The sequence below is a fragment of the Aptenodytes forsteri genome, unplaced genomic scaffold (genome assembly GCF_000699145.1).
Source record: "Aptenodytes forsteri isolate BGI_AS27 unplaced genomic scaffold, ASM69914v1 Scaffold441, whole genome shotgun sequence".
Classification (NCBI taxonomy): domain Eukaryota; kingdom Metazoa; phylum Chordata; class Aves; order Sphenisciformes; family Spheniscidae; genus Aptenodytes; species Aptenodytes forsteri.
Window position 1 is genome coordinate 99,756 of NW_008796198.1, and position 10,088 is coordinate 109,843.

The following is a 10,088-nucleotide window of genomic DNA, read 5'->3' on the forward strand; positions in this document are numbered from 1 at the left end:
GGGGTCTACAGGGGGGCGCAGGGGGGCACAGGGGCCTGGCACTGGGGGTGCTGGGAGCCACAGGGGCCTATAGAGGCCATAGGGGCTAGAGGGGCCTGGCACTGGGGGTGCTGGGAGCCACAGGGTGACCCCCGGTGTGCTGGGGACCAGTAAAGGCCTGGCACTGGGGGTGCTGCCGGGAGCTATAGGTCCTATACCTGACCCCCGGTGTGCTGGGGACCAGTAAAGGCCTGGCACTGGGGGTGCTGCCGGGAGCTATAGGTCCTATACTGCCCGACTGCCGGGCAGCAGGAGAGAGGCACCGGCACGGTGCCAACGCCCTTCCTAGCCACGCTTGTCCCTTAGTTTATGCCATGTTTGTTGTTATTATTCTCATTTATTAATTATTCCGCGGGCGCTGCGGAGCCTCCTGAGCTTCCCGGCTCGGGGGCAGCGGTTCGCCACAGCTGGGAGTTTATTTACCATCGTTTTTACCAGGATGCAACAATTGCTGGTGATATTTTTTGCGAGCACACCGGTTGCTATAAATAGACTATCAACACAGGAACTTGCTGATTATTCCCATCCCTCTGTGTCATCCCTTATTAGTCTGTATCTTCCCGTTGACCTGCCGATGCACCAGCTTGCTGCTCTCCACCAGCCTGCGCTTGGGGACGGGGCCGTGATCCCCCCCCAGCGTGCGACAAGGCGGCAGCCCCGAATGGTGAGCCCCCCGCTCCGAGCGCCCCATTTCCCGCCTCCTCAAGACCCGTGTTTAACACTAGATGGTGGTGTCTTCATGGAGTTTCGGCCTGAGGATCAGCAGCTGTTAGTCACAGCACAAAATCTCCCCGGAAAAAGCCAGGTGAGATATTGGTGGTGTGAAAGAGCCGCTCAAAGCCCCTTCAGGTATGAGCCCTTTGGCAGGGGATTCCTGTGCTTGCAAGGAAGGGCACGGGCAGCCCCCAAACCCCCTGTGCACCCGAAGAGAGGCTGCGGTCGAGACGCGCAGGAGGGCGACGGGGAAAACCCCAGCGGCTTCTCCAGAATCCCGGAGGAACGAGCCCTGGGAGGGTTTTAATCACCCATCTGAGGATTTTGCCTTGGCTCCTGCGCTGTACGGAGGATTTGGGGGATTTGACCTGCGGCAGAGTGAGTATTAATTTGGATTATTGGGATATTAGCTTGAATATTAGCTGCCTTACAGGGGATAAGTCGGGCAGGGCTCCAGGGCACCGCAGACGCACAAATACCCAGCAGCCTCCATGTTAAAGCACTAACGAGTCGCTAGAGAAAGGCGGGGGGAAACTGAGTCACAGAAAAGGCGCCTGCCTCACCCAGCACGGTGCAGAGAGGAGCCAACACTCACCCGCCATGAGGCCACCCTCGGCCTTCATAATCGTCTCTTGTGCTTTTCAGAGCTAAATTTAAACCCTGGGTTTGCGCAGCGGCTGCCTGTAATTCACTGCCGCTTTGTTTCCTGCCTCGCTGCCATGCAGAGGTTTCGCTCTTAGCACAAAAACTGAAGGGGAAATTCCCTAACCCAAAGTTTGCTGCTGCTGAACCTTTTTCAGCTGTGACTCGCCGAGCCCGATGTCGCGCCGCAACCACCCGGCCGGGGGAAGGAGGGCCCCCCGCCAGAGTAAGTGCGCTTCTGCGGAAAATGGAGCTTTTTTGGCTTCACGGGGTCCATGCCAGGCTGTGTCGCGGGGGACGGGGTGGGGACAGACTTTTCACTGCATTAAACCAGCCCTGTTCCCCGGCACCGAGGGAGAGCACGGCTGAAAGCAGGTCTTGCCCCTCCGAGCCGCTCGGTGAACCCCGAGCATCTGATTTCCCCAGGATTTTTGTGTTGTCGGATTGCTTCCTTTAATTGCAATTTGTGAAATGCTTTTCAGGTTATGCAGGAGATTAAAATCTCCTGGTGCGCCGTCCTCCTAGTGTCACAAAAGTAATTTGGGGGAAATGAAGGCGCAGTTAACTACTGAAAAAACCAGCAGGGATCGTACAAAATCAATACAGGCTTGCTTGGGAATGACAGCTCCAAATCACACACTTCTTAATAATTAATTGGCATAGTTATATATAACTCTCAGACAAAATATATCCTCTTAATCTTTAATTTGATATGTTAGCTATGGAGTTAGCTGCTTTGGAGGATGCAAAATGTTTATCCTTGGTTTTTAAGAATCAGTGGCACCCGAACAGCCGAAAATACGATGCAGTTACCATCACGGCTTGTTTGTGGTGTGGGAAGTGCAGGAATACCCTGCACTGGAAGCGAACCTTACCATTTTGTCTGCAGTTTTCCTTGCGCCGGGTGCGTTTCCTTCAGGCCGGTCGGGATTTCTGCCCTTCGCCCCTACCGGGGAATCCACATCGCCCCGAGCGACAGAGGAGGCTCCATCAAACCGATCAGCCAAGTCCCTAATTACAGAGCTGGAGCTTAAATTTGCAGCACTGAGCAGGAGCGAACCTGGAAAATGTGACAGGAAGCAAAGCCGATTTGCATGTTTATGCTAATTGAGATGACACGAATCTTTCAAATTAAAACGCACTTTGCAGATGGCTTGCAGATTTGTACCAAGCTTTGATTTTATTTATTATCTTTCAGACTGGTAATAATTGGTGCAATATGGTAAAACTGGAAAGTCCAATCCACAATACAGCTGTTAAAGCAAGGAGGAATATGTTGAACACAACGCAGAGAGATTTTTCTTCGTAGTAACAATATTTGGTTAACACATACCGTGTGGGTATGAGCTAGATTTTCATTTGTGGGTATTTTTGAGAGCAGAAGGGGCAGCTCGGGGCTGAGCATCTCAAGAAAGGGGAATTGTGCCCCCCCACGCTTGGACATCGTTCCCCGTTTGGGCTTGTTGTCGGGAGTTTGTTTGCTCTCACACCACTGCACAAAAAATTAGATCCCTTGGTACTAAGTGAATGGGAAATGCAACTTTTTCCAGGTAGATTTTTCAGTAAATGGGACTTTTTGGTGGTTTGGAGCTGAGCTTGCAGCAGCTGTGGGCTGAGAGGTGGAAAAGCCCAGCTTGGCTGTTCAGTTATCCCCTGACTCGGACAGAATCACTTCCTTTTTCAGTTTTTTTCTGTGTAAATTTTAAGAGAACTGGGAGTGCTTCTTTCTTTGCAGTCCCACATGCATGAGCACGTGGGATATCCAGGGATCCTGCAGCACGACCAAGCCCGGTCCTCCCCATCCCACCAGCTCGGGGTAACCTTGGAAGCTCCTCGCTGCCTTTGGATAACACACAGCCGGTCATTTCCTCTTGCTTTTCTCCTGATCAGGCACGATGGAGATGGAAGAAATATTCCTCCAGCTCTGTGAGGAGGTCACCAGGCTGCAGGATCTGTGCCTCAAGCAGGGCAAGCTCCTCCAGAAGCTGATTGCCAGGAAGGGACCCATCCTTGGTAAGCAGCGGGGCCGGGGAGGGTGCACTGAAACTGCAAATCCGGGCTGACAAGTGTGATTTGAACCTTTGTCCTGATGCTGGCAAGAAATTTGCTGCGGGAAGTGGGGGTAACGTGAAGCTGGTTTAAGGCAGAAACGTGCTCTGCAACCCGTGCCGGCTGTTGTGGCTTTTTGGCTTCACCTTCTCCATCAAACGCGGAGTAACGTGTGCGTGTGTCTGCTTAGAGTCATGTTAAAACCGCCGCAGGCGTGCTGCTGCTATTCACACGTCTCACCCCTGGGGAGAGGGGGAAGGAGCATGGGGCAGATGGTACCCATTGCCTAGAGTGGTTTTGGGAAGCAGGCGTGGCGGTGGAGCCTCCACAGCCTGGAAACTGCCCGGGGAAATGTTCTTGCCCTCCCCAGCAGCCTGCCTGGTTTTCCAAGAAATCTCCCTCCCGGTCCCCTGGCCATGGTCCATGCACTCGTCTGTCCCCCCCAAGCAGTCACATCACTCCCGCAGGGTTTTGCACGTTGTTCCTGACTTTAGAGGGTGTTTTCTGTGGTCAGGAGGGATTGGCTCGGGCAAACAGTTGCCATGTGCTGTGAAACCAGCAGCCTCGTGTGCTCCCCACCCCTGTGCTCGCCTCCTTTCCCCGCAGCTCTGCCGTCTGTGTGACCTTCCTGGGGCTGGCATGCAAATAAATGTCTCCAAACAGGACCTAAACCAAAGCCATTACTGGGATCAGCCTGGCTTTTGGGGACGCAGCGATGTCTCAACGTCTCCTAAGGTAGCTAATACTCCTCCGACTCTCAGCCCTCTCCGGCTGTCCTCGGATGCCCTTTCTTCGCTGGTCCCCAGGCTCGTATTTAATCGAGCAATGGGGATGGGTGAGCTTTGCCAACAAGGAGGTAATGCCCGGTTGTTTCACAAGTGCAAAAGGAAAATGAGGCAATGGGAAGGGAAAACACAAACGCCATTAAAGTCCCAGGAATGACCGCTCTGGCTTGCTTTCTTTCAAAGATATCCCTGTGTCGCTGCCGATCCAGTGCACGGAGGATATGCTCACGGAGGAAGGGGAAAGGCCACCGGACAGCCACCAGAAATGCTCAGAGGCCCCGGCATCCGCCGCCTCCGACCCGGAGGGCTCTGCTCATCCCTTGGCACAGCTGCACGCTGCCGGCACGGTGCCCGGCTTCGATGGCAAGTACCCGCCAAGCGCCGCAAACAGCAACGTCTTCAGCGGTGGAACTGGAGGAGCGGCTCTCGCTGTAGCTTTTGGCAGCAACAAGGCAGAGAGGAGCGAGAAGGTGGATGTAGACACGTGGCTGAAAACCTGTAGGATGCTTCCTACCGTGAAAACCTCCAAGGAAGAAGTGAGAGCTTGCTGCAGCCCGCAGGAGTTGGTGGTACCGAGTCCAGTTGTGGGCTCCTTCCTGACTCTTCTGGACCTCTATGAAGTCCCAGAAGCCCTTCGGAGGGAAGATGCTCCCAGCGAAAGCGCTCTGCCTGCTGAGGCTAAAGTCCCGGTAGAGATCCGAGGACCTGTGAAGGTAAATTGTGAGGCTGACGGGGATTTTTGTCTGTGACTTTTGCGTGCTTTTCCCAGCATAATGGCATCTGTCAATCTTCAGCACCCTCTCCATCAGCCATGCTGTAACACATGGGAAGCTGTGGCAGAGTGGAGGTTTAGGGTTATGTCCTGAAAAAGTCTCTAGGCACCCAATTCTCTGGTTCCCAGGGGAATTAGGTACATAAAAGCCCCTGGGATCTGGCTGCCAAGCAGCACCTGATGCACTTTGGGAGAAGTCCCTCCCGTGATCCTTTCTGAGGCATTGAGGAACCCTTGAAGCAGGCGATTCAGTCTCGGAGGGGAAAACTGTATCAACCTCCTATGGATCTGCAAATTAAATGAGCTCTTAAATATTTCCTTTATTCTCTCTGATTTATACACCCCCAAAAGGATGATTTCCAAATACATCCTAAACTCTGGCCCCTCAGTCCTCCTGGTAAGCCTTCACAATGTGTGTTATGGGTGGGACACCAATCCTGGACTTACTGGTGAGGGTCCCTATAATGCCAAGCCCATTTCCTTTAATTCCTTCTCCCAAATGAGGCCTGTAAAAATAATTTCACGGCTGCCGTGGCTACATATTCACGGGGAAAGCTATTGATTTTCAGCCTGGGCTATATTTAGAAGCTAGTTTCTTTTCTTAAAAAGAAGGAGAAGAAAGAAAGAAGTGGAAGTGGTGTCTGTCTGGTAAAGCCCTAATGTGCCTTATCAGCACTTAAATGATAATGGCACAAAAAGGAAAATACAAATGCACTCCAGTTTGCTTCTTACAAAAGCACTTTTCTCAAGTTCTGGCTTGGATAGGGATTGTAGCTGCTGAGGGATAAGCGACGGGCGATGGGGGATGCTCAGATGCCATACGGAGACAGGATCCTCCAGTGGATTTTGGCAAGGATGGAGCGAGGGGGGGAATCGAGCTCCCCCAGACTCCAGCGTGGGGGAGCAGCCCTTAGCCCAGCCTTTCTGTGGGCACAAAAACCCGGTGTCTGCTTTTGGAGGCTGCGCTTCGGCGTGGCAGACCCCGGGATGGAGGCTAGAGGCAGCTGGGGGTTGGTAAAAAGGCTGCCTCTGCTGTTCCCACTGACCGCTTTTCCCCTTCGCTCCTCGCAGACATCCTGGATGCCGGGCTGGATGCTGGAGGACGGTACGCTCGGGCAAGGTGCCGTCCTCGCCTCCGAGGATGCTCAGGCTTGTGACATTTGCCAGGAGATTTTCCCATTGGACGCGGCGGGCCAAGCAGACTATTTAAAGCACGTCTTAGCGCATATGAAGTAGGACTTGTCTTCACGACTGGAAATCCACATATTTGCACCTCGACCAATGTGATGGGCTCTGGACCTTCACGAGATCCTGCCGCTGGCTTTGACCTGGGCCAGCTCAGGTGGCGGTCCTCTTCCGTGTAATCCAGCATGCTCCCAAACTTGGTCCCTGATGCACTGCTTGGTGGGCTGGTTGAGGGCTCTGGGTGTGTTTTGGTTTGTTGAGCTTTGTGCATATCAAAGCAGCTTCTGTCCTGGGGTCCGGATCTGTGTGGGGCTGGGCAGGGGAGCTGTAACTCAATGGGAAATGGAAATTTTTTGAAAATTCACCTTTAACTGCGTGGAAATGAATAGATAAATATTCTATTTATGAATTCCATAAATAGATAGGGATAGGGATGTTTGAAAAGTCACATTGGCTTTTTCCAAGGACGTGGGAGGTTGGGTGGGAGAATCAGAAGGTTTTCACAGTCACTAAACCTGAACTGGCCTTTTGAGAGAGGCTCGGCGGCGTGGTGACGGGGACCGGATCGCACCTTCCAAGTGTGTTTCTGGGAAGGGCATAACTCAGAGCTCTTCTCACTCCTATTAAAACCTCATCAGCTCCAGCTCAGTGACTTATGGGAGTTTAATTGATCCCTCCACAGGTGGGAAGAGGCTTATCAGCACCCATTGGCATGGGGTCAGCTCTCCCGGCTCAGGTCCCGCTGTGTTTAGAGAGCAGCGGAGCAGAAAGGGGCTCCTCCAGCGCAGGGATGTGAGCGACAGGCGTGTTACTGTCCCGTCTTTCTATTCGGTCTCCTGGGAAAAGCATCTTTTGAATGAACGGCTCTGGGAGGCGGTGGGTGGGTATGACTGGGGGATGCAGAGAGCGCAGCTTCTGGTCCTGTGGCTGGTTCTTCACCAGAGCCGGGCTGCGGTTTGCCCTCACGCAAGGGCAAATCTTGCCCTGAATAATAGGAGCAAGTAATTGCACGTGAGGGTGTCATCCATGTGACCAGAATTAAGATTATATTCGTTCATTAACAGCACCTGTAGTTTGACTGTTATATAGCACTCTCCATCAGTGGCTATCCATGTGTTTTGCAAAGGAACTCACCCGCAGAGGTGGGGAAACTGAGGCACGAAGCATGGATTAGCTCCAAATCCCCAAATAGGCCTTTTTATAAAAAAAAGCAAAACCCGCTCATCTCAGGCCTTTGTGTTTTGCAAGTTGCTTCTGAAATGGATTTGGCATCCCATGTTTGAGGCAACTTGCACTGAAATCGATAGCCAGATTCTCCTCTACTTCCATGGATCAGGACTAATTGCGATCTCCAGCTCCAACATCTCATCTTTGGCAGCGCAGATAATAGTCCTGAGTCAAGTCTCTTCCCAGAAATGGAGCCGCGTTTGTGAATTTGCTGTGACTGCGGTGGAGCTGATGACAAACATCTGTGTGTCCCGAGGATCTTGTCCTTTCAGACAAGACGTGCACGGGGCAGGGCGCCGGGTTGACAGCACCGTGGTCCCTGGCTAACCCGGGCTTCGCCGGGGGGCGAAGCTGTTTCTCCGAGAACCGTTTTCCAAGACAAATCCTACGACTTTAGAGCCACAGCTTTGAGCTCGGTTTCTCCATTCGGGTGGATATTGGAGCTGCTGTCTGCCCTGGGCAGAATCAGGACCTTTATTTCACTGAAGGTCAAAGTGGGTTTTCTCCATGTCACGGTGCAACTTACCCACTAGCATCTCCTGCTCCAAGTTTCCTCCTGTGGCTCCTCAAATTAATTAGGCGGTGGGATGATTTTATAGTGTTTTGCGCTCTTCTATAAGGCCTGGAAGAAAATACCGTTTCCCAGCTTGCTGAGTTACTGGAAGCTCCAGATCAGAAAGCGTGCCGGAGCAAGGAAAGCCATAAATTTATTTGGTATAAAATTGTAACGGCCATCCAGAATTTGCTGGAAGGAAGAAAACCAGCCCAGTTCTTCTTGCTTTGAGAGCGCGTCCGGTAAACTTAATTTAAAAATCACAAGCACAGATGGCTTTTCTTAAGAGTCAAAGCAACCGTGGCGCAGTGCTGGTTTCCACAAGTGGCCGTGCCGAGGCAGCTGCACCGTATTTGCCCAAAACAATGTGAAAAATCACACTGGGCGTGTTTGGGGTCACCTGTGATGAAATTTTGGCCTGATGCTCCATCCCTGGTGACTCAGGATGGTCGAGCAGTTGAAGTTCAACAAACTTAACTTCGCAGCTTGGCCTTTCTCAACGTGCTTCGTTATATTTTTAGATGTCGCGTTGTAAGGTGCAATTAGTCACCCCCTTCCCAGCCAGATGGTCCACAATGACACAGGAGCTTCTTTTTTTAATCCAGCACTTTCCATTGGCATGAACGCGCCTCTGCTTCCTAAATAACCTTAAGTATAGGGTGCTCGTCTTAACTGCGGTGAGTGGGTGGCATGTTATTGTTTTTGCCCAGGTTCGGCTCACCGGTGGGTGTCATTTTGGAAAAGGCAGGAGCTGGGTGAGGGCAGTTTCCCGTAAGGAGAAATTGGAAAATCGAGACTGGATTAAACCTGCTTTAATTCTCGCTGCTGGGCGTATGCGTCGGGCAAACACAGGAATATGTGTGTCCTCCCTTGGCTCTTGTTTTCAAACCAAGGCTTGAAAAAGCTGAAGCCGGCAATAACGCTCCTAGTGAAAACCAAGCCAGCAAAAATGCAGCTGAAAACCAGATTTGGGTGGAAAATGTTCAGTCGTTGAGTTTTCGAACTAAGGAGCCTGGGATACGGCAAGGGAGAAGGGGCTGCCCGGGTGCTGGGGGGAGCGTGGGCGTCCTGACAATGTGCACATACCCATGCACATGCGGGTGCACACGTGCACGCATACAAACTCTGTGCACCAAACCACGTACGAACCGCCCCCAGACTCCAATATCAGACTCTTTTGGGGCCACATTTTCAGAGGAGCCAAAAGAAATGGGATCCCATGGGGCAGGAGGGGGAGATTTAATCCCTCCAATGGCAGAGTGATGAAAAATTTAAATTTTCTGCAGCAAGAACAGTATTTCTCGAAGGAAAAACTCTCTCTGACTACTGTGGTTGTCCCCAGTCTCTTGATTGTTCCAGGAATTGTCATTGGAAATAAGGGAAAGGGGGATCATCTCCCCCCCACCTGCAGCAGGATCCCATCTGTGCCACCAGCAAGGATGGGAAGTCGTTAATGGCTCTGTTAATTAATAACTCACCCTCTATTTTCATCTCCCATTAACGGAAGAGAAATGTTTCTTGATCCCATTGCATTTGGACATAAGCTCAAGGACGCTGAAACTGGAAGATGGAGCAAAGAATGTGCATTTTCAAGCAATTCAACCATTTTCAAGTATTGTTTTTAGAAGAGTTTTAGCTGACAGCAATATCTTGGGCCGGTGATTTTGGGAGGGGATTTTATGTTTCGTTTAAGATTTTTGCCAAAGGCCTTTCTCGGGGAAAAATAGGCAACGGGGGCTAGTGGGAAGGGATAAGGGGGCGACTGCTGCAGCGGGGCGAGCCTTGCAGCCGGTCCCCTATGTGAGTGATGGAAGGGGGGTTTTGAGCTCAGTTTCTCTTGAAAATATTAGATGCTTTTGGCGTTGTAGAGGACACAAAATTGGAGCGGCCGATCCTGTCCAGAGCCCTCAACCGCTCAGGGCACAGCAACGTTTCAAGTGTTTGCCAAGACTTTTGTAAAATGCCCATCGGAGGCTGAAACATCCATTTCCCGCCCCCCCATTTCTGACCCTTTCCTGCTGGGGCAATGGGATCTTTGGAGGAGCAAAGAGCCGGGTTTGTCCTGAGCTGGAGTGTGGGGATGTGGGCGGGCAGCGCTGGGTGCAGCTTGGGGGTGGCAGGT